Source organism: Tiliqua scincoides, chromosome 9 (assembly GCF_035046505.1).
Source record: "Tiliqua scincoides isolate rTilSci1 chromosome 9, rTilSci1.hap2, whole genome shotgun sequence".
Classification (NCBI taxonomy): domain Eukaryota; kingdom Metazoa; phylum Chordata; class Lepidosauria; order Squamata; family Scincidae; genus Tiliqua; species Tiliqua scincoides.
In genome coordinates this window covers 31,910,038-31,935,459 of record NC_089829.1, presented here as the reverse complement: position 1 = coordinate 31,935,459, position 25,422 = coordinate 31,910,038, and the positions used below count along the sequence as shown (strand labels likewise).

Here is a 25,422-nt window from a genome sequence, read left to right as displayed (position 1 = left end):
GAAGATCCCAGGTTCCAGTCCCGGCAGCATCTCCAGATAGGTAGGGAAAAATTCCTGCCTCAAAACCTTGGGGAGACAATGCCACTCAGTGTTGACGGTACTGAACTAGATGGACCAAGGGGTCTGACTCAGTATAAGACAGTTTTCTAGGTTCCATCTGATCTGTATTAAGGTTCTGATGGTTCATCTGCAACCAAACCAACTTCAAACACAGAGGAAGGGCAGGGTTGTCCTTAGGGTGATTTGGCTGATTAGAGCAAATTGGGCCACACATGTTGGAGCTGGTCCGTGCCAGAGCCACTACCTCATTCTGTAGCTGAAATCATGGAATCAAGAAACGACCAGTGTACTACTGTGTATGGCCCGCCTGCCATCTTTGGGTCCAAATGGCCTGAAATGAGCCCCCAGAGCAGTTGGCAATGACATCAACACATCAACACATCATTGCCACCTATATCCAGGTGTCTCCCTACATGCAGGGCACCATCAGCCCTGCACTTGTCACTGCATTCATTCTGTTAGTGGTGGGGCCTTGTGGGGTGGAGGTGGGAGCTCCACAAAAATGTTTAACGTTGAGCCCCACAGCTCCTGCCCTGAGTAAGGCCTGCCCTGAGCAAGGGTTTCCACTGACTCATTGGGATTAGAAGATCTACCATCTAATTGAAGCTCATGTGTACAAAGGAAGACAGGAACTGGGCTTGTGTAGTGGTTATTCCAGGAAGTGGTTTCACACCGTACTGGACGCACGCTCTCAGGACAGCTCAACATATTTTGGCAGCTGAGGCAGAAAATCCAAATGGCAGCCACCCATACAGTACAAAAATATAACTGACAGTTTGCTGCTCTTTAATGGCACTTAAAATATGTTGCCTGAGGCAACCGTTTCACTCTGTCTCAGGGTAAGGCTGGCCTTGCAAATTCTTTATGTCTGTGTCTAAAGAGGACATTCCTCACAAGGAGTTTCATATTACCAGGAGGATATCCCAGAATTCTCTCTGCATCTGTTTTATAAAAACAGAAGTTTGGTTCATGGTTATAAAAACTTTCTCTCACTCTGGGAGAAAGCATCCCAGGAAATGTGGTAAATACTATCCTACTCTGGTACATCAGAAGCTGCCTTCCACCACCTCAGCCCCTTGACCCATCTAGCTCATGCTGGGTTGGGAAGGGGCTCTCTAGCGCTTCAGACAGGAGGTCATTCTCAGTCCTACCTGAAGATGCCAGAAATGGAACCCAAGGAGCTCCTGCATGCTAAATAGCTATTCCACCATTGAGTTACAACCCCCTTGCAAACATAACAGTGCATACTACAGGTTGAGTATCCCTTATCTGGAATTCCAAAATATAGAACTTTGAGTGGCGACACAATTTTTACAAAACTTTTTGCCTAAGGAAATAAAATCACAAACTGTGATGCACGCGTAAACCTTATTTCATGCACAAAATTATTTAAAAATATTGTATAAAATTACCTCAAGCTATGTCAGTGGTTCCAAATGTTTTCAACTGATGGCCCCCTTGACCTACTGGACCACTGGTCACAGCTCCTCATAAGAGCTATAATTCTATACATTGTATAGGGTGGCAGGTTTTTGCAAGGATTCCGCGGCTCCCCGGCTGGTTTCCAAGGCTCCCTGGAGAACCATGGCTCACAGTTTGGAAACCACTGGGTTATGTATATAAAGGGTATATGAAACATAAATGAATTTTGTGTTTAGATTTGGGCGCCATACCCAAGATTTCTCATTATGTATATGCAAGTATACTGAAAATCTGAGATCCAAAACACCTCTGGTTCCAAACGCTTAGGATAAGGGATGCCCAATCTGTACTTCACTATGCTCTTCTTTTGTTAGGGGTTCATTAAACTGAATAAAGCCCAGACAAAAGGAGCCCAATTTGCTCATAAAGAACAAAGTTAAAAAGGCATCTACTCAAACAGAGCTCAACTTGCCTCATAAGAACATAAGAACAGCCCCACTGGATCAGGCCATAGGCCCATCTAGCCCAACTTCCTGTATCTCACAGCGGCCCACCAAATGCCCCAGGGAGCACACCAGATAACAAGAGACCTCATCCTGGTGCCCTCCCCTGCATCTGGCATTCTGACATAACCCATTTCTAAAATCAGGAGGTTGCGCATACACATCATGGCTTGTACCCCATAATGGATTTTTCCTCCAGAAACTTGTCCAATCCCCTTTTAAAGGCGTCTAGGCTAGACGCCAGCACCACATCCTGTGGCAATGAGTTCCACAGACCGACCACACGCTGCGTAAACAAATATTTTCTTTTGTCTGTCCTAACCCGCCCAACACTCAATTTTAGTGGATGTCCCCTGGTTCTGGTATTATGTGAGAGTGTAAAGAGCATCTCCCTATACACTCTGTCCATTCCCTGCATAATTTTGTATGACTCAATCATGTCCCCCCTCAAGCGTCTCTTTTCTAGGCTGAAAAGGCCCAAACGCCATAGCCTTTCCTCATAAGGAAGGTGCCCCAGCCCCATAATCATCTTAGTCGCTCTCTTTTGCACCTTTTCCATTTCCACTATGTCCTTTTTGAGATGCAGCGACCAGAACTGGACACAGTACTCCAGGTGTGGCCTTACCATAGATTTGTACAACAGCATTATAATACTAGCCGTTTTGTTCTCAATACCCTTCCTAATGATCCCAAGCATAGAATTGGCCTTCTTCACTGCCGCCGCACATTGGGTCGACACTTTCATCGACCTGTCCACCACCACCCCAAGATCTCTCTCCTGATCTGTCACAGACAGCTCAGAACCCATCAGCCTATATCTAAAGTTTTGATTTTTTGCCCCAATGTGCAAAAAAAAAACAAAAAAAAAAAAACATAAATATGACTAGGAACTGATACCAACTCTGTAAGAACTGAGTTCACAGTCCTTACACACAAAAATCTACTCCTGGGTTTCCCTCCAAGCTTTAACAGTTCAGAAGCCTGGTTTACATTTTCATTGTGGTTTCTGTTGATAAACAATTAGATGTCAGAAACCCCCTTGATGATCCACTGCAAGCTACTCAGAGGTTTAGCAAGAAATTCCTATCGATCTGCTCCCCAACCCCAAATTATGGTATCTGTGCAGTCCAAAACTTGGCAAAACCTGGAAGTGTGCCCGTAATCATTTGACCATTACAAGAGTGGGAGACAAACACTAATACCTCCCATAAAGCAGGGGAGATGCTCCTGCAAAGCCAAGTGTTGTGTGAAACAATGCTATAGGAAACATCAGTAAGGATAAGGCAGGAAACTAGCGCTGATCGTTCTGTGCTGGCTGGAAGGAACTGCTGCCACTGACTTCATTAGCTGTCAATCACATCCAGGACAAAAAGTGCTATAACGAAATAGTGCTAAAGGAAGCAGTGCTGTTTGGGAGATATTACTGTATTCAAACATGTAAGGTTTCAATCCCACAATGCCCTTGCCCTTCTTTAACACGAGTCTTCTTGGTTTCCCACCATACCCAAAGAGATGCACTTCTGGCATAGTTTTTCTTAAGTCTCCATGTAAAAATTTGTGTTGACCAATTTGCGTTATTATTTTTGGTAGATTCAACAATGAAGACAGGTAAACCATAAACTACCTGTCTGCTCAGCCATGTGGTCTTTCAATCACACCAATTTCAGAGAGTCTCAATAAAGCCTCCTTCCTATGAACTGTGGTGATTGAATGCCCCTTGCTTCCTCCTTATATCACATACTTCCCTCAAGGATAACCTCACTGAAAATTTGCCACAGACCACTATGCTTTGCCTATCCTTGCTTCATCTCATATTTTTCACCCCAGACCCAGAATTTAACAAGACCAAAGTATGATACATACCTGCTAAAATGCTTGGCTTCTAAATCCTGCACCTTGGATTGCAGAATGTATTCAGGCCAGAGATGAACAAGATGAACAGAATAATTGGGGGCCCCACTAAGACCATTTTCACAAAACCCTACGTCAGTATAGCCGTCCAACTCTACACCAATCAACTTCACATCACAAGACTCCTGCCAGATCTCCGTTCCACATAAAGTTGGCAAAATTTTCTTCACCAACAGCTGTCAAACATGTCCAGGAGAAAAGGGTCACTGAAGCCCTTACTAAGTCTTGCAGGAGTCTTTGGAGGGGCTCATATAATCCTTCCCAAAGGCTTTGGGCACAGCAGCAAAACTAGAAAGTCTCCTCCTTGACACTGTGAATTTGGAAGAAATCAGTAAACAGTGTGTGAGAAGCAAGCCAGGCACATTCAGTTTGAGAAGCAAAGGAGGGAGTTTGTCTGTCTGGATAGCTGCCCTCTCTTTCAGAGGCCAGGGGTGGTTATAGGTCATCAGTTCAGCTTCCTTCCAGAAGACAGCAAACTATGGAGACACAAACTTGTTTTGAAAAGCCAAGTTGCTCCTGGGTAACACCCCGTGAACCAACAGCATTTGGTCCATTCTTTATGTTCAGAGAGAGAGAGAGAGAGAGAAACCAACCATCCAATTCGCAAAGAAATGATTAAAGCTGTCTGATAGGAGAGGTATCAGGAGAAAACAAACTTGCTATACCTCATGAGCTCTTTTCACAACCTTGATTCTACAACAATGTCTTCTACAATCATGTTTACAGTTATGACACACTTTCCCTTGCAAAAATGAGGGACCAATGGAACCAGCCATCCAGATCCAGATCTGTGCATCAATTCTGTCAATTCGCCTATTATCAAGCCACCTGACTATTTTAGCTCTGACCCAGACCCAGAAGTGAAACCCATTTAGCGCTGCATGCTCTACTGCAGTGGTTCTCAATCTTTTTAGCGACAGGACCCACTTTCTAGAATGATAATCTGTCATGACCCCCCAGAAGTGATGTCATTATCCTGTAAGATGTAATGACTGGAAGTGATTTCATCAAGCAGGAAAATTTTTCACACCCCCATATGACAAAATAAAATTGAACAAAAATAAGTAAATAAATTAAAAGTTTACAATAAGTCTAAAAATGTATTTAAAATAAAGAAAAACTCTACTAAGCAGTTGTTGATTTGGTTAAAAAAAATCTCCAAACATTGCAAAGGCTGTAACCCTATCCACATTTATCCAGGAGTAAGCCCCTCTGACTATCATTACTGAAAGCAAATACATAGTAACCAGTTAACAGCACGGATCTGCAGCATTTCCCCAAACATAGTCACATACTACGATAGCATCACGTCTAACATATTAAAAATAAAATACACATTGAAATGAATTGGGGACCCACCTGAAATTGGCTCGCAACCCGCCTAGTGGGTGTTGACCCACAGTTTAAGAAACACTGCTCTACTGGGGCAACTAGGGCAACTAGGACTATAGTGTTTAATCAATTAATTGGGTAGATTATTTTGAGGGTGTTAATTTTTTTAAGAAGAAAAACAATTTTAATCAATTACAAAAGTACCGTCAATTGAATCAGGTCACCAATTTTTGTTAATTATCTTTCATACAGGTCAGGTTCATAAAACCTGCAAAGTGAAGAACCAACCTGAAACAGGTATTCCCCATTTCCTTCCCACACAAAACGGAACATCCATCCCAGAATAATGTCTGCTTTGATACAAGTATGCATCATCTAACTAGAAAGGATGTGTTTTGCTTCTGAAATATACTTCTCATTTTCAACAATCATTAAAACTCATACAAGTAAGACTAAAATGTCTTAAACCAGGTGACACTCAAAACGGCTACATAAAAATTGCTCTGCTAGGTGAGACCAACACGTCTATTTAGTGTCACATTCTGTCTTCAGAAGGGGTCAGGCACAAGCAGGGCACGGTAAGGATAGCCTTCCTCTGTTAGGACTCTGGGATCTGGTATTCAGGTGCATATTGCCTCTGTAGATGCAAGTTCCACCAAGCTGTCAAAGCTTTTAGTTTTAGATAAGCCTTGACATCACTTCCAGGTTAATTACATCACCTCTAATGGGTCCCAGATAGACTGCCATCTAAAACATGGGTCCCAGCGCAAAAATGTTGGAGACCACTGAGTACTGGGAAAGCTGCCCCTGGCATGAACAGAATTTACCATTCCACCATACTGCTCCTTATCTTGCACCCCAATCTTCTTGTAAAAGTCAGCTGCTCCCACCCCAAGTGAAGGTACAGAGCCCCCTGGGCCAACAAAAGCGACTGCCTGGTATGACTTCACAAGAATACTGGAGAGCAAGATAAGGAGCAACGCAGCGGAGTAGTAAGCTCCATTCACACATTCTATTTCCAAACTAGAGATCTAGCCTGCAGGCCGTAGTTTGGAGATGCCTACTTTATAGGAAGAGCACAATAATTATAATGCCTCAAAATATGGCACAAACAAATTTTCAAAAAGTGATCTACTAGAAGAAATTTTGACACTATAGAAATCAGAACCGGTGACAACGTCCCACAGTTGCCAAAAGCATTGCATCCACTCTTGTTCTTAATCGTTATTGTGACACTACTGTTGTCCGAATTCATAACAGATGTTTCCATATAGCCATGACCAAAAACTTCATCTCCTCTGATGACTTCACCAGTGGAGTAACTCTAGATAATCATACAAGCAAAACTGCAAAAGGGCGCTTGGGGGATAGAGCCACCAGGACTGCTTCCAGTGCTGGTGTGAGCACAGGTCCAAGAGTTATGAAACGCCGTAGATATTCTCTAAGAGCCTCCCAAGCTGGAATGGCCATGTTGACAGATGTTTTATAGTTTTGGAGAGCCATATGGAGGCCGAGGGGGAGGAGGGGAGAGAATCTGCAAAGCTACTCCTAAAAAGGAGTTGAAGAGGAATCAGGAACCAAAGCAAAAAAGCTTCAATAATACAAAAACCATAATGAAAGGGTGAATTTTTTTTTTTTAAGCAGAATCAAATGTTGTCTGTGGTGTTGCAATATCCACAGCAAGTCCATAGTGACATGATAAAGGATCAGGGTTTGTAATGCTAAATTGAACCTATGGGACAGTATTATCCCTTAGGATAATAACGCACCAGCTGACTGGGTGAGAAAGAAAGGTCCAAATATAGATAGAAGAATCTGCTTTTTTTTTTTTTTTTTTAAACAGACCAACAGTTTATCTCACCCAGTGTTTCTCAAACTGTGGGTTGGGACCCACTAGGTGGGTTGCGAGCCACTTTCAGGTGAGTCCCCATTCATTTCAATATTTTATTTTTAATATATTAGACTTGATGCTACCATGGCATGTGACTGCATTTGAGGAAATGTTACAAACCTGTACTTTTAAACAAGCTACTATGTATATTCTTTTAACAATAGTCAATGGGACTTACTCCTGGGTAAGAGTGGGTAGGATTGCAGCCTAGGATTGTTAAAAATGTTTCCTGCTTGATGATGTCACTTCCAGTCATGACATCACTTCCGGTGGGTCCCAAAAGATTCTCATTCTACAAAGTGGGTCCCGGTGAAAAATGTGTGAGAACCACTGATATAGCCAGTGGTCTCTACTCGGAGAATCAGTGGTTCTCCAGAGTCTCAGACAGAGTTCTTGCTTATCACCACTGGTATCTTTTTACGCAGAGATGTAAGGAATTAAATGTGGGGACTCTGTATACAGTGCATGTGTTCCATCACTGCAGTAGCATAGCTAGAGGGGGTCAAAATGGTAAGTACTTCAGGCGCTGTGATGTGCAATGTAAACCGGTCCCTAACACTTACTGTCAGAGCCATTCCAGGCAGTGATGGCAATGCATAGGAGACACTGTTTGGTTTGGCAAATGCCTGTGCGTTGCCACTGCTTCCTGGAATGGCTCCAGTAGTGAGTGTGCCATTTACATGGAGCACTTGCAGTACGTACTGTTTTGCCCCAGCTACAGCATCACTGAGTTACAGTCCCACACAAATAACTTAAGTCTTAGGGCATTCCATTTTCTTTGAGTCTGGGTCAACTGCAGGGAATGTTATATAGGAGGGATAGTCAAACAGCAGCTCACAAGCCACATGCGGCTCTTTTGGCATATAACGCGTGGCTCGCAGACACATGTTGGCTGGGCTCCTCTTTGTACCACAATTAACATAAAAGGTAAATAAAAATTTTCAAGTTTTGTAATTATTTAGCAGGTATAAATTGAGAGTCCACTGAATTAAAACAAAAGTTTAATGTTCATGGTCAGTAAATATATTTCAGAATTTAAATACTTCTTAAACATTGCAGCTCTCAAACATCTCTCCTGCGGCTCTCAAACATCTTAAGTTTATCATACATGGCTCTTACTTTAAGCAAGTTTGGACACCCCTTTTATGTAGTATAACTGGAATTGGGTGAACGCAAGCATTGTATTGTATTGGCAACCTTCAGTCTCGAAAGACTATGGTATCGCGCTCTGAAAGGTGGTTCTGGCACAGCGTCTAGTGTGGCTGAAAAGGCCAATCCGGGAGTGACAATCCCTTCCACACTGGGAGCAAGTGCAGTCTGTCCCTGGTCTGTCTCCCTGGCTATGGGCCTTCCTTCTTTGCCTCTTAGCCTCAGACTGTTGGCAAAGTGTCTCTTCAAACTGGGAAAGGCCATGCTGCACAGCCTGCCTCCAAGCGGGCCGCTCAGAGGCCAGGGTTTCCCACTTGTTGAGGTCCATCCCTAAGGCCTTCAGATCCCTCTTGCAGATGTCCTTGTATCGCAGCTGTGGTCTACCTGTAGGGCGCTTTCCTTGCACGAGTTCTCCATAGAGGAGATCCTTTGGGATCCGGCCATCATCCATTCTCACGACATGACCGAGCCAACGCAGGCGTCTCTGTTTCAGCAGTGAATACATGCTAGGGATTCCAGCATGTTCCAGGACTGTGTTGTTTGGAACTTTGTCCTGCCAGGTGATGCCGAGGATGTGTCGGAGGCAGCGCATGTGGAAAGCGCTCAGTTTCCTCTCCTGTTGTGAGCAAAGAGTCCATGACTGCAGGGACTGCGTTGCAGTCCATGACTGCAACGCAAGCATTGCCTCCAGTTAAAAGATGTCTCGTCCTGGACAGATGCCTCCATTCTGCTGTTATTTCAATCCAAAGAGGCAGTGCAGACCTAACATTGTAGGGCAGTGATTTTCGCCCTTTTTTGTATCACAGCACACTGACAAGGTACTAAAGCTGTCAAGGTACACCATCAGTTTTTTTATAATTGACAAGGCACACCGTGCTGTTATGTGAGGATGTGAGTGGGGGGCTCACATCCTCCAAAGACCTTACTAATAAATGACCTTCCCCCAAACTCCCGTGACACACCTGCAGACAATTCACATCAGTGTGCCAAGGCACAGTGGTTAAAATGGCCGCTGTAGGGTCACAAGCTCACTGCATTTCAGTACCATACAACCTTTAACCATGCTTAAGGATTACATTGACACTGCAAAAAGCCATGATTGTGACTCACCAGGATTTGCTCTTAACCAAAGTGAAAAACTAGCTTCAAGCTCCAAATCCAAATCTTCATTGAGAGTCAATTCTAGTTTGCAGCAAAGACATTTAAATTTGGCAAAGATGCATATTAACCATGGTTGAGGCTGACTGGGAGAGGGAGCAAAAGGAAGGGGCTATTTATAGGAGCAATCAATTCTCCTGCCTACGCCTGAATCCATTTAACTATTGTTAAGGAACTGGGAGTGTTATATCTGTACCCGCCCTGAGCTTGGGGCTTGAAGATGAATTGAAACACGTTGACATACAAGAGTGCTAATCGAGTGTGCTAATCACTCCTTCTCTTGTATACAAACAGGCTTCAATTCATCTTCTCATCAATGGGTTTTGGAAGCCGCATAGGGAACAGACAGAAAGCCACATGTAGTATAAATAAACGTAAATGGGCGAAGAGGCCAGTCACGAATCCCTCTGACCTCTCTGCTTTCCGTTTTAACTCATGTGTGCTATTTCCCTAGCAAGGCAAGAAACAAAATGGAATTTCTAGTGACCGAGCAAGCAACAGTCTTCAGAAGGCAATTTCTCCAGCCATTAAAAAGCAGCAAATAATGCTAAGACGCAGGAGTCAAGCAACTACAAATCTGGTTCAGGGTCATCAGTATTTTTTTTTTTTTTAACTCACTGGCTGAGTTCCAGTTCAGGCATTTTGAACTGGGTTGGATGCATTTCATGCAGAATAGTATCAGTTCTTGTGCTTACAAAGTAGCTTTATAAAATAAATGCAATGCTTAAAAACTGGACCTGGAGGGAAAAATTGTATTACTTTATTTAAAATTGTTCATTTTTCATTTTTAAAAGTTTTTTTGTTTGTTTCATTTCTCTGCATAAACAATACACATAATAAGGTTTAAAAAAAAACCAGGAAATAAAAACAAACAACTGAAAGCTGAATTGTTGATAAATGAATCCCTTATTGGGAACTAGTTATCATTCTTTCATGTTAGGGGTTCAGGTTCAAAGAAACCAAGAAGTTTTAGGATCAGGGCTCCATTCAAGATCATTGGGGGGGGGTACATCTCTCTGAACCAGGAATGTGAACTGAACCTGACCCCAAACCCAACGTTCTAGTAAAGCAGTTCCCGAACTATGAATGATGATGCTCTAAGGCAGTGGGCATCATCACACATTTAGTTCTGGGACCCACTTTCTAGAATGAGAATCTGTAAGGACCCACCGGAAGTGATGTCATGACTGAGAGTGACATCATCTAGCAGGACAATCCTAGGCTGAAATCCTATCCACACTTACCCAGGAGTAAGTCCCATTTACTATCATTGTTGAAAGCATATACATAGCAGCTTGTTAAAAGTACAGATCTGTAACATTTCCCCAAATGCAGTCACATACCATGGTACCATCAAGTCTAATATATTAAAAATAAAATATTGAAATGACTATTGGCTCGCAACCCACATAGTGGGTTCCGACCCACCGTTTGAGAAACACTGCCCTGAGGGATTGAGAGGCACTTGTCTGGGCACTGTGGACCACCCTCTGCCCCAGCAGGAAGACCATGGTACAAGCCTCCGAACTGTGGCAGGAGGGCTCAGTATGGTGGGCTGAGCTGCAGTGCACAAAAACTCTGTGCTGTGAAAAGCCCTTCCATATACCCTGACCCTCTTACTGAGGTTTGGAGGCTTATGCTAGGCCTCCAAACCTGGAAGTGAATGGCAGGGACGCATTTTGGGTCACCATCATTCACTTACTGGTTACAAGGGTGTTTGGGATCTGCTGCCATAGTATGAAAGAGCAAGTTAGACTTCTTGAATGTAGGAAAGGGACTAACCATGATAGCCTCAAGCAGGTTATGATTTGGTTTTGTCTCATCTGTGCTCTGGATTTTATTTGTAAGCCACTTGGGGAGTAAATAAATCTTGGCTGAAAAGTGGATCTGAAATAACATAAATAAATGAGCAAATAAACTGAAGGAAGAAAGGAGAGAGGAAAAAAAATGAGATTGACTTGTAAATAAGATACCCACCTGTGGCGAATAAGAGTTTACTCCAGGTGACCAGGCGGAAAAAATTTACAGGAATGTGTTTCCCCTGCTTGTCACAAACAGATGTGTGCAGATGGGCTACCAAAAATTTCTGTGGACCAGTACCTTTAGTGGATTTGATTGCAAGATCGCACTAATGAGACAAGCAATCAATGTCCAAAGCACTCTTGAGCAACACAGAGGGCCCTTCTTATCCATGGACTCAGCATCTGCAAATTTGAGTATCCACCGATGCCAAGCCACAGATGGAGGGCATCAGAAGGCCTCTAAGAAGTGTTCGGAAGTTGCTGGCGTGAACCAAAAATAATTTCCAATAGTGACCTGTACATGGCTGTATCAACCCATGGCCAGGCCCCCAGGCTTCAAGAAACCTCTGTACTTCAGTCTTTCATCCCACTACAGCTGACAGCCTGACCCTGGTACAGTAGGTACTAGACTGCAGCACATAGCTCCTCTACCATTTTGAGGGTCCCCTGATGAAATCTATTCACAATTTTTTAAAATATTTTTGTTGCGCGAGTAGAACTCTTCAGAAAAGCACATTTTGGGGGTATAATTGTTTGATACTTTTTGTATTATTTTTTTAAAAATATATAATTTATGGCTAATTGTTTTAATATAAGAGGCAACTGCTTTCACTGCAATAAGGAAGCAGTTAATTATCTTATTAATAGAGGTTATATAAGAGAATCAATTAATTGTAATTTATGTGGGGGTACCAATATGAAAAAAAATACAAGAAAAGAAAATAGGAGGTGAAACAAAATTCATATATATTTGTTCTGTTTGGACATGTAGTAGTTCTACAGCAATTATACAAAATGAAATTTTTAAATCAATGACTATTGAACTAGGAGACAATATTGTTCTTGTACTTATATTTTACATTTTGCAGATGCAAAGTGCCTTCAAGCATTAGAGCCCTAGGGCACAGGTAATAGTACCTCAGCAAAAAATAAATAAATAAATAAAATGACAGGCCCCTAGGCTTTAGCCTAGTCAGGCAGCAACTGTTACCCTGCACATGCCTGATCTCATCTGATCTTGGAAGCTAAGCAGGGTCAGGCCTGGTTAGTACTTGGATGGGAGACTGCCTGGGAATACTGGGTGCTGTAGGCTTATACCATAGTATTTCGAAACTGAAGGTTGCCAACCAACCTTAAGAATAATATGGCCCAGGTCCTGGAGGCCTCTGAGGAGGGTGGGAGGCTGCATGCAACTTCCAGAGGGTGGGGCATGTTCCCAAATAAGTTATTGTGGTGCCACAAACCCCACCATGAATTTAATTATTCACAGATTTCAGTATCCGCGGGTAGAACAGCTCCCCTATGGATACCAAGGGCCCATTGTACCTAACATTACCAATGCATAATAGCACGGGTCTCTTCTGTCAGCAGTAACAAATATATCTTCTTTCTTTGATTCAAGAAAATGAGGCTTTACTGAACATGGCTTTGAGGAAAAGAACAAATTCCAAAAAGTTTTATAGTGACAGCTTTTCAGGGAAGGAACTGACAAAAAGGCTGAAGTCTTTCCAGGGAAAACAGGCTAGGATCCCTATTTGCCTCTGCCGCAATACGACATCCCTCCCAACTGAACGACAAGGGCCTTTGCTCAACCAAAGGAAATGAAAGACAAACAGCAGCGTCATGTGGGTGAAGGTCAGATTGACTTTCAGTTACATGGTGCTGTTTTATCACCCTCAGGACAGAAATTAATTCTGCAATCCAATGCAAACTTGCTAGGAAAATAAGTCCCAGTGAACTCAATCGGATTTACTTTAGAGTAAACCAAGCACAAGATTAGGCTGCATGCTCCCCTTCAGCTTTTAACATTTTCTTCTTCATTTTGTGGGCTTGCTCTAACAAAGTAAAAAGTTCAACTCCCGTAAAGCACAGTTTACATTATTATGGGAGAGGCAGGAGATAGGGAACCCTTAAAGAAAGCCACAAGCCCTACCACCATTTTAGCCAAATCATAACCCCGCTATAACCCTAAAAAAAATAGCTGTGGGGTCAGAACACAACATCAAGGGGGACTAAGCCCCTTGCATGTCCCCCATAATTTGAGTACTACTGAATTTTTTTAAGCTTTACAGAGAAAGAAATGAGAACTACATTTCTCCCAATCCTATCTTTCCTCAGCATGGAGGGTCTCCAAATTACAGTCCATAGGTCACATCTGGCCCACCAACACATTTTGCCATTTTTGGAATCAGCACCCCAAATATACCCAGGAATTGGTGTAACGTTTAAGGAAGCAAAATATGTGTTGGCCTGTGTTATCAGTCCCATACCTTGGTGCAGTGGTTCCCAAACTTTCCAGGAATACAAAAACTGGATCATTGGCCATGGCTCCCATTAGGGCTCCAATCCCATATATTGTATATGGCGGTGAGTCTTTCTGTGAGAATTCCATGGCTTGCCTGGTTGGTTTCCACAGCTCCCTGGTGAGCCACAGCTCACAATTTGGGAACAACTGCCTTAGCATGTCACCCTCTTCCCCTTCCCTCTTATGATGTGAGCATGGCATAACGTATCATTAAAAAATATCACTCCAGTTAATATAGTTCTCATTCAGATTAGAGATCCCAGAATCCTTTCCATTGCTTTTCCTTTTCCTTTTCATAGTCAAGTTCATAGCTTGTGATGACTAAAACAGCTGTCTGCATTTCTTTTCCAGTCCTGCCTTAAACTTTCTCCCATCCAGGTTTCATTTCATGAATTCCACACGAACAGCTCTTGACAAATTCTCTCTGCACTTCTTCCTGCCCAATATATATATATTTTTGTACTAGCCCGCATCTATCTTGAATCTTATTGGGTCAAGTTTTTTTAAACTTTAAATTTAGCAATATTATAATACATAAACAGGCCTGAAAACACAAGTCTGCGTACACTTCCTATTTAGTGATGAGATGATCTCTCTGTCTTGCTCAGATTTTTGACAGATGAGGGCCAAACTATATTTTAACATGGGAGATCCGGGATTAGATTTCTCAGCATGTCATGCTGATGGCCTGAATTTGTTTGGATCAGCATCCCAGAGAATGGATGTGTTCTACTGCTTCTCCCTGTGCCTTTTCCCCAGTCTGAATCCCTCTGCCTGGTAGCTCCCGTTCACCTGGCAGGAGGAAAAGAAATTTACCCCTCCCCCTAGTAGTCTTGATAAATTTTCAGGAACTTTTCTGTAGAAGTCAGTGCGGATACAGTTTTTTGATGACCAATGTTTTAAAAACTTATCTTGCAACAGGATTCACAGCTATTAACAAAAGATAATTAGGGTTCAACCCTATCCAGCTTTACAGTTCTGATGCAGCCATGCCAGCGAGGCATGCTCTGCACTCTGTGGGGGGGAGGGGGTCACAGAGGCCTTCTCAAGGGAAGGGAATGTTTGTTCTCTTACTTCATTGGAGCTGCACTGCTGCTTCATCTGCGTTGGAAAGTTGGATAGCATGGGGACCTTAGAAAATGAAATAAAATGGCAACAGTACAACTCAGGGTTGATGGAAATTGTAGCATCTAGACAACTGTGTACTCTTTTCAGCCAAGGCAGGGGTCTCCACACTTTCCATTGCCAGGGCCACATCACTCAGTCTTGCTGTTATGATGGACTAGACTCGGTCTGTTACAGAAAACAAAGTAATACACGTGCACACACTGTACATAACCAAGCATTTTCACAAAATGAAAATATTTGTAATATTATCGCAAATATTGTTGAAAGAAGTGCTTGGCTGTGTGATCCTCACCGAGGGAGAGCAAGCAACCCCACAGCTCCAGATATTATAGAACCATAGAGTTGGGTTTTGGAAGTCCCTCACAAAATCATCTAGTCCAACCCCCTGCCTGTAGCAAGAAATACTCTCAAGATTTCTGGATTTCCCGCAACAGACAGGGGGTTGGACTAATCCCCCTTGTGGGAGATTCCAACTCTATGCTTCTGTAGTATTTGGAGCTGTGGGGCTGCCTGCTCTCCCCCAGTGGGTCTGCTTGCTCCAGTGAGGGTGCTTGCCCCAGTGAAGACAACTTGGCTCAGCAGTTCCTTTGTCTTGGCCAGTGATTCTCAAACTTTTAGCACTGGGCCCACTTTTTAGAATGAGAATCTGTTAGGAACCACTGAAAGTGATGTCATCATCGGAAGTGACATCATCTAGCAGGAAAAATTTTTACAACCCTAGGCTGCAATCCTACCAACTCTTACCCAGGAGTGAGTCCCATTTACGATAATTGTTAAAAGCATATCCGTAATAGTCTGTTAAAAGTACTGATCTGTAACATTTCCCCAAATGCAGTCACATACCATGGTACTGTCAAGTCAAATATATTAAAAATAAAATATTGAAATGAATGGAGACTCACCTGAAATTGGCTCGCAACACACCTAATGGGTTCTGACCCACAGTTTAAGAAACACTGGTCTATGCACATGGTGATGAGCAAGGCAGAGATGAAGAGGGAGTAAGAACAACCCTGCTGGATCAGGCCATAGGCCCATCTAGTCCAGCTTCCTGTATCTCACAGCGGCCCACCAAATGCCCCAGGGAGCACACCAGATAACAAGAGACCTGCATCCTGGTGCCGTCCCCTGCATCTGGTCTTCTGACATAGCCCATTTCTAAAATCAGGAGGTTGCACATACACATCATGGCTTGTAACCTGTAATAGATTTTTCCTTCAGAAATAAGGAAGTGGGGCTGCTTGTACTTATGCCACTGGGCTCCGTATGCCTACACCATGACTTCCTCATAAGGAAGCTGCCTGAACCATTCACTAATTATCTATACTATATCTCCAAAACTAGACGTGACAGGGCAAAACGGATGCCATTTTTTGAATTGGCACTCCAAATTTATATCAAATTACCATAAAGTTTGGGAAAAACTTTTCTGACCCTCAATTTTGTAGGACTGTGTAATTAGGAAAAGAAAACAGTAGGTTGAGGATGGGCACATTGAACATAGTAGTACAAACAGTGAGACATACACCTCTGAAGGAAGAAAATAATCAATAGGCTCGATGGTGACGACATCTGCAGAGTTCTTAGGGCAGCAAGGCCAATCTGAAAGCTCTCCCACTGAATTCAGTCTGAGAACCAAACTGCACATCACCATAATAACGTTTATATAGAACTCCTTGAGTGTGCAAAGTACTTCACAGGTATATTCCTGTTATTGCCCTAGTTGTGCACTGGTGCCAATCCTACACTCTCGCCAGTTGGATCCGTCGTCCTCCTTGCCCCTATCATCACCCTGTTCCACCCACCCCCACCCCATTCAACTCCCTCCCCACCTCTCTCCAAACCCCTGCATAGGTTTACCTGCTTTGGTGGGTGCTCATGAGTCTACTAGCAGGCAGGAGGCCACTTTGGCCTCCTGCCTGAGGGCCCACTGCTCCTGGAAGCGGTGGCTTCTTTATGATGGCCGTAAAGCAGCCTCTGTCTGCGCAACGCTAATTACACTAGCGGAGAAGGGGGATAGGAGTGAGTCACTAATGACCATTCATGGCAGAGACAAAATTTGACGAGGGGAAGTCCTAATTCATATCTCAGGCTACAATCCTTCCCACACTTACTGGGAGCAAAGTCAATTGACTATAATAAGACTAACTTCTGAGTAGATATGCATAGGATTGGGCTCTGAGTCTCACAGGCTGCAATCCTATACACACTTACCTGGAAGTCAGTCCCACTGAACTCACGTAGCCACTACATGGCACCAAGTGCAGAATATCTATGACTGACTCTCCAGAACATGATTATCCTTTATTAAAAAGTAGCCACAAGGAGGTCTTATTTAAATGGGAAGCTACAGCATTAGATGAAAGGTCTTCAACCCTTTCTCCCAATCAGGTTTCTCCAGCTTTATTCCTGCCTCCAAGTTGCTGTATCTGCGGAATTGTGAGAACTAAAATGGCAGTTGGGGGGAGGGGGGGAGAGGCTACCAAAAAAAAAAAAATGTGAAAAAAGGATTAAAAGAAGAAGAGCCAACAACTACTAATCTTACAAAAATGAAACAAAAACCCCTGTTTAAATAAGTATCAAAACAAAAAATAGTGCATGTATACTAAAGTGACTCAAACCTCTAACAACAGGAATAGAAGTGTATAGAAGTGACTCCTATTCTGTTTTTGCATTCTATTTTGTTCTTCTGTAGCATTCAAGCCAAGCAGATGGGATGCTTCAGGGTGACTGGAAAGTACCTTTCTCTACAAAACAACCCTCAACCCTGTGGATAGCCTACAAAGCCCTGGACTACAAAAGCAGCAAATCACAAGGTAAAGCCCTTCCTGGATTGTACCATTTCAGACTGCAGGCAGGGGGTTGCTAAATTAAACTCTTCCCCAAGAATAGAAAAAGAAGCCTACACATGTAAAACTAGTGTGCTTGGGACAAACATTCATGCTATCTATACATAGATATGTCCTTTATATTGGTAGGGGAATATTCAATCATATATGTATACTGAATCATATTCAATCATTCAATACACACACACACACACCCATATATATAGTATATAGCCTATATTAGTGCCTGTCCAGTCTCAGTCAGATGTGGGGATAGGCAGGGACCAGCATGTGCCGCAATACCCCTGCACATCTGGGCTGCACAATCTTAACACTGAGACAGCATTCCCAGTTCTGCCAAAATTCTTTGCCATCTGGACATGCCCCAGGTTATTCAGACCTCAGGGACATCTGAAAAAACACTATTGGTAGCTGCCCCCGGAACTGGCTACGTGAAGACAACCCAAGCCGTGCTGGCACACGTCTCCCAAGCCAGCTGGCACCGGAGGGAGGCTGCATTCTGGCTTCCCCAAGCCTGGAGCTCAGTGAGAGACACATGCCAGCTGTGTTTGCAAACAAGCCAAGTTTAATGAGGCTCCGACAAGAGCATTCAAATGCGCACTATAAAATTTCCATTCTTTCTGCTCTTGCTAGCCAGAAATGCGGAGGAAGAAAAGGCTTCTCAACACTCTTTCCCCCTCCCCCAACACACACAAATTGGAAGGCATACCTTTTAGATTTCATGGATGGGTAACAAGAAAGCTCTTTCACCTACTTTTAAGTGAGTGTGTTCACATGAAAAGTAGCCAAGTGGAAGCCACTCAAAATCTTTCATTCTTCCACACTGGAACTCAAAGCAGTATAGCCCAGGTTTCCAGGTGGTATCCTACTCAGACACAAGCCATGCCCAGACTGGCTTAGTTCCAGCAACAGTGTTGCCTCACATGTCATCAGACACTACATTGGGACGGGGAAAAGGTGCAGAAGAGAGCGACCAAAATTACGAGTGGGCTGGGCCACCTCCCTTATGAGGAAAGGTTATAGCGTGTGGGGCTCTTCAGTCTAGAAAAGAGGTGCCTGAGGGGTGACATGATTGAGACATACAAAATTGTGCAGGGGATCGATAGAGGGATGTTCTTTTTCATCTCACACAACACCAGAACCAGAGGATTTCCACTAAAATTGAGTGTCAAGAGAGTTGGAACAGACAAAAGAAAATGTTTCTTTACCCAATGTGCAATTAATCTGTGCGACTTTTTGCCACAAGATGCAGTGAGGGCACATGATCTGGATGCCTTCAAAAGGGAATTGGACAGATTGGTGGAGCAACAGTCCACCACAGGTTACAAGCCATGATGGGTATTTGCAATGTCCTGGTTCTAGAAACCACATCTGAATGCTAGATGCAAGGGAGGGGCAACAGGACCCAGGTACTTTGTTGATTTGTGTGCTCCCTGAGGCAGGAAACTGGACTGGATGGGCCCTTGGCCTGATCCAGCTTGGTTATTCTTATGTTCTTATTTAAGGGCATCAACACTAAGTCGATTGATTGATTGATTGATTGATTGATTGATTGATTGATTGATTGATTGATTGATTGATTGATTGGCATCAACACTATACAGTGTATGGGGGGGTGGAAAAATCCCAACATCTTAAAGGGGGGGAAGCACACTTTTCTTGACTTCATTGGGTCATATTTCTGCAACTTCCTACATAAGACATTGGTTCTTGTCGTCTTGTCTAAGACATTGACACTGTCGTCATAGGAAGACACAACTTCCTATGAACATAAGGCATTGATTTGATATGGATCAGATCAACGACCCATCTAGCCCAGTATCTGGCTCCCCGGAGCAACCAACCAGATACCCCAGAAAGGTCACAGACATACCAATTAAGGAAGCTATCCATTCCCAGTTTTGCTTCCCAGAGACCAGGACTCTATGAAGAAGAGATATGGCTATTAGTCATGATGGTCTAATCCAAAGCTATCTAAGCCAATGGTTACCACCTCCTTCCACAGTAGCAAATGCCATAAATTAGTAAAATATTGTGTGAAGAACTTGTTTTTGCCCAAGTCTACTGCTCAACAATTTCACAGGTCAACCCTAAGTTCTTAGTATTTATAAGAGGGAAGCCTTATCTGTATCTGCTTTTCCCATTTCATGCTTGATTTCCTTGACCTAATCATGTTCCCCCAAAATTGTCTGTTTTTCTTCAATATTCAAGGAAACTATTGAAGACACCACCCCCAAAAAAATTACATACAGATACTAACCAAAACAAAAGGGGGAAAAAACCAATCAAAAGGTGTACCAAAGTGCCATATGAATATAATATAATGAACTATATTCATTAGGAGAAAGCTTCCATGATTCTTCCTCAGATGCTGCCAGGTTAGAAGCAAAGGAAAAACTGGCAGTGGGGAAGTTACCTGAACACTCTGTTTCTCTTTCCAGAGTTCTGAAATGTGGGTTTGGCCAAAGTTATAATTTTTTCAAATTTTATTAACCCAGTCTTTTCCCAGGTAACACTGGGTTCTTCTCCATTTGCTTGCCTATGTAATTTTGGTTGCATACCATAGACAAACTGCATAAAATAGATAAACTGCAAAGCAAAACTGTATGAGAATGGAACAGACTATCTGGTTCCAATATGTGTAAAAACAAACAAAAAAAGGCTTCCAACATTTTAGCCTTTCCTTGTAGGGAAAGATGCTGCAGTTCCCTGATCATTTGACTTGCCCTGTTGGTTCTCCTTTTCCAGCTCTACTACATCTTCTCACATTCACACACATCCTAGGCGAAAGAGATACAGCTGCAAGTGTACACAAAAGGGGGCACTTAGTACATCTCTGGCGCTCACCGACTCCTGAAACTTCCTTGGCACTTAGCGACAAAGATGCATGAAATGTTGTATGCCCTCGACACCCCCTGGCTTTTCAGGAGTCCATTAGGCGACGGGTGCTTCTGTCCTTGCAGTAATGGAGTGGAAACAAAATAATCAGAATGTATTTCATTTTCCAATCCACTAAGAGCGCCAAGACCAAAGTGCTTATTCATCAAGCCTAGCAAAGCCTTTCCTGGAATTCCGCTAACCCTCTGTGATAGAAATAATGGAATTCACTTACACTTGACATCAGGAGGTTTTGGGGGACGGGAAGAGCAAAACCAGAAAAAGAAAGAGGTTTTTATTTCTACCTCTCCCGAATGCCAACCCTGCTGTGGTTTGGTTTTCAAATGCTTGTCCATCACCTGAGGCTCCAACAACATGCAACAAACTTGGTTGCAAAGAAACACAAGGCCTCAGATCCAAGAGACACACCTGTTCAAACTCAGGTCGTATCCAATTGCACAGAGCCAGAGAAATCTAGAGCCACAATTAAAAGTGTGTGCACAGGTGTGGAGACACCCCACTACCTGAACAGCTTCCACCCCACCAGGCTCCCTACTGAGTGGTGGAAAAAGGAATTCTAAGTAATGAATTCTGGGGATGGGAAGCCAAGGAGCCCAGGAGAGGGTTTCCCTTCTTTAACTTGGGTGCCTCTTTTGCCCATAAAACTGGATGCACACCCCTCTTAATTACATAAGTAGGACAGGATAAGGTTTATTTATTGAAAGTATGATGCTCTGCCTTTGCAATCCAGTCAGTTAGCTCACAGAAACCTACATCCAAAAAAGAAGATAACAAAATAAAACATAACAAATACCAATACTATAAAACTAATAGCAGGAGGTGTGGTCTAGAAGTTGAGCTGCCGCCTTGCCGGACAAAGGTTAAGCAGGAACAGCTCAGGTCTTGCATTGGATAAGAGAGCAGATGCTCCTGGCTAGAGACAAGGGGAGGCAGACTGGCAAAAAATGAATACCAGCCTGAGACATGTTTTGCAGCTGCCTGTGGACGCTCAGAAAGCATAAGAGCTGTGCAGCCACAACAATTGCACCATGAAGGGAACCCTCTGGAGAAAAGGAGGATCAGATGAGCTTCTCTCATAGAATAACACTAGTAAAAACCCCATTTGAAATAAGGGGTTTTATGGACAGTCTGTCTTTGCGACTTTATGAGTCTACAAGAAAGGCGGTATATACAATACTGTAATAAATAATTTAAAAATTAAGCTACAGAGCATTTGTTTAAACAAGGCAAATACTGCCTCTATTATGTACCTGGTCTACATGTGCAGCCAAATGAGGTAGAAGAGTTCCAAGACGGTAGAATGGGGTATGCCAATTCAAACTGTAAAGTGGGGGGGGGGGGAGAGAGAAAACCACATTTTTGTATGCATATTTTGCATGCTGTAGTTTTTGAACGCAAGTTCCATTTGCAGAGTTGGGTCCGTGATGACCCATTCACATGTGCACGTCATTCTCTGAAATATGCCTGCAAGAATCACCCTTTGAACATCTGTATGCTGTAGGAGTCTTCCCAAACATAGACACTGTGTTACTGGGTCAGCTACATTGTCAAATTGAATGCACTCAGCAATGACCGCTATACAAAAGAAAATTACTTCACTGCTACAAAAAGAGGGGAACTTCTGGGTTTTTTTGCAAAGGAAAACCATAAACATCACTCAGGTTAATGGAAAAGAACTTACTTCTGTGAAATAAAACAGCACTCTGTCTCAGCCAAAGAAAAATACAGGAGAGCCAGCAGGTCATTAGAGCTACAGCTGTACAAACTACGGGTACAATCCACCGGGAACTTCATCCTGAAAGTGGTGCAGGACCACAGGTCTGCTTCAATGCACGTCTGCACAAGACAAGATCCCAGTGGTGTAGGGCAAACAAAGGGAGCCCTGCAAAGCAGAATGGACTTTACGAGATTCGTTGACATAAGGTATAATGAGGGCCAACAAGATGAAGTTTAAAAATCATCAGATAACTTCTCAGAAAGCCAGAGGTTTCCAAAACATGCATTCTGATGCCTTAGATAGGGAGTCAAGTGTATTTATAGGGGTGCCACAGGATGTCCCTGGTGACCCCCTCCTACCTGTTCTCCCAGGCACCACCATCTTGGATCTTGGATCTGCCATCTTGGATCTCACAAAATTTCATGAGATCCAACACGGTGGTGCCCAGATGAGCTGGGAAGAAGAGGCAGCAGAATTACCATGAACTGATAAGTTTGGGAACCACTGGGCTAAGCCCATCAATGCCTAGGACCAGCATGGAATTTGGGACTGAGAAAACCTGGGTTCAGATCTATAAAACTTGCTGGATCTCACACAGCTGTTGCAAGGCAGATAGCAAGAATAAGGGCACAATCCTAACCCCTTATGTCAGTGCTTTCGGGCACTGACATAAGGGCAATGCAGCTCTGAGGTAAGGGAACAAACATTCCCTTACTCTGAGGAGGCCTCCGTGAGTGACTCCCAACTGCAGGATGCAGCAGATGTCCCATTGGCACCGCTATGCCAGTGCTGGAAAGCACTGACATAAGGGGTTAGGATTGCGCCCTAAGTATGCTATCTTGACCCTCCAGAACAAAATGATGGGGTAAAAGGAGGAACAGGAACTTCTTGGTAGCGGCTTCTCATTTGTGGAATTCCCTTCCCCTTGAATAAAAAATTTCTCCCTCTCTGGAAACCTTTCAGCAGGGCCTTAAGACATTTTTTTTGTTCTAAAAGGCTTTTAACTGCTGACACATTGGGCTGGCACTTCTTTAATGAAACTAATTTTAATTGGTCTGATTTGTTTTATTGTTTTAGGTTTTAATGTTTTAATATTGCCTTAGTCTTTTATTGCATTGCTGTTTCCCTTTCATATTGTAAGCCACCTAGGGTGCCCCATTCAGTGGTAGAAAGTCAGGATAAAAATTAAATAAATAAATAATAAAAATTTAACCAGCAGCTGAACTGAGAACATCCAAGTTCAGAAGCTATTTATTAAAGATTATGAATTGTGACCTGCCACTGGGGCTACACTGTTAAAGAGTCCTTAAAGTTATAAGTCTCTATAAATGCTGGTTGTTGCACCAACATGTGCTATGTACTGCAGCACTACCCTCAAAAAGTTAAAAGTTGCACAAGTCCCACACATTCAATATTAAACATAGACACAGGTGTCCAAACAGTGTATCATTTTACAACCAGCAACCGCAACACTCTTAACACATACCTCCTGCCATATAGTTGCTGAGAAGCAATAGCCATGAACAAGTCAGTGATTACCATTGCTGGCTCTACTGGTGTTCAAAACAGATAACCCGTAAAGTTCTCAACAGCAGAGGAGGACCTCATGAAATGTTCAGGGACCCCAGTTGTAACCTCATAACGTCCAGTTCATGGATGTGCTAATGTGCTACAGCTACTCCTTCCACAAGCTGAGAAACTGGAGAGGCAGACATTTACGAGCAGACACCCAGTCTCAAGGGATGGGGGGGGGGAGGTGTGGAAGGAAAAGGCAAGAGAAATCTGATCTCAAATGGAAAGCACACTCCTGTTCCTGAAATGTCAAAAATAAAAGAAATCTCCTCCCCCCCCCAAAACGAAAGGTTTATTTTGCATACTGAAAGAATTACATGCATTTCCAAAGCCAGGGCCTTGCCAGAGAAGGCCAAACATAACCCAGCACCAAACAGGACATATAGGATTACTGACATATAAATTAGGTGAAAACAGACAGCCAGGCGAAGACTGTGCATCCATTCAGTTTTTTTTTTTTGTTTTTGTTTTTTTTTGCAGAGCTGGGTTTACAATCTCTGTTTAAAGTATTGTGAAACTCTTCCTTTAAAAAAAAGAAGAAGAAGAAGAAGAAGTTGCTGTAATTGGGGCTAAGATGCTTCCTTACCAAATTACTGGGGAAAGCTGGACTGTTTAATGTAGTCATGCCATGTTTTAATCACACTGTTTAGTCTCATAGTATAAGTAGTACGTTAACAGATTCTCTTCTCTGTGTGTGTGCGTCCGTCCAAAATGGATTAATTCATAGCAAGGTAGTTTAGACAAACAATTTACATCATGGGGGGGGGGGGGGCGGGAGGGGGGTCAATTTAAATTATTGATTTCAATCCAAAACACTTTCTGTTTATTACTTAGATCAGTTTTCTCAAACTGTGGGTTAGGACCCACTAGGTAGGTCGTGAGCCCATTTCAGGTGGGTCCCCATTCATTTCAGTGTATACTTTATTTTTTTTTCCCCTGGGGGCTGGGGATAAGAATAGGCCCTCAGTTTGGCTGTACTTGTCTTAAGAGGCGACTAAACAGCCACAGGGTAGATGGGACTTGTTAGCCTGGGAAGGCAGCTCATGCGAGAGAAGGAAAACTCTGATCCCAAACCTCCACTGCCTTGTGGCTACATCCAGTTATGGAAAAGGCTTCAGGAGACAACCTCGAGGCAAAATCCAGAGCCTGAGTCCCTAAGGCAGTTTGTGGCTGAACACAGTCACGTTCTGGCAACTCCTGCGACGCCGCTGGAACCAACCGTATTGGCCTCTGCCTTTCCATTGGACCATTTCAGCGACGTGGAGAGGAGGGATTTGCTGAATGGGAAACAGCCTATCCTCCATACCTACTTTACCCAGGCTTTGCGCACTGGAGAGGACACTCTGTTCAAGAACTACCATTCAGAGCGTGACACCACAGTCTTCCGAGACTGAAGGATGCCAACAAGAATACTTTATTTTTAATATACTAGACTTGATGCTACCATGGTATGACTGTATTTGAGGAAATGTTACAGGTCTGCACTTTTAACAGGCTACTATGTCT

General features: G+C 43.2%; 1 protein-coding gene and 1 pseudogene across 2 annotated transcripts in view; one reads left to right on the top strand and one right to left on the bottom strand.

Annotated features, from left to right (window-relative positions):
* Positions 1-25,422, bottom strand: part of ZNF423 (zinc finger protein 423) — a 334,984-nt gene that overhangs the window by 203,907 nt on the left and 105,655 nt on the right. The window lies entirely within an intron of this gene.
* LOC136660983 (5S ribosomal RNA) lies at positions 12,424-12,540 on the top strand (annotated as a pseudogene).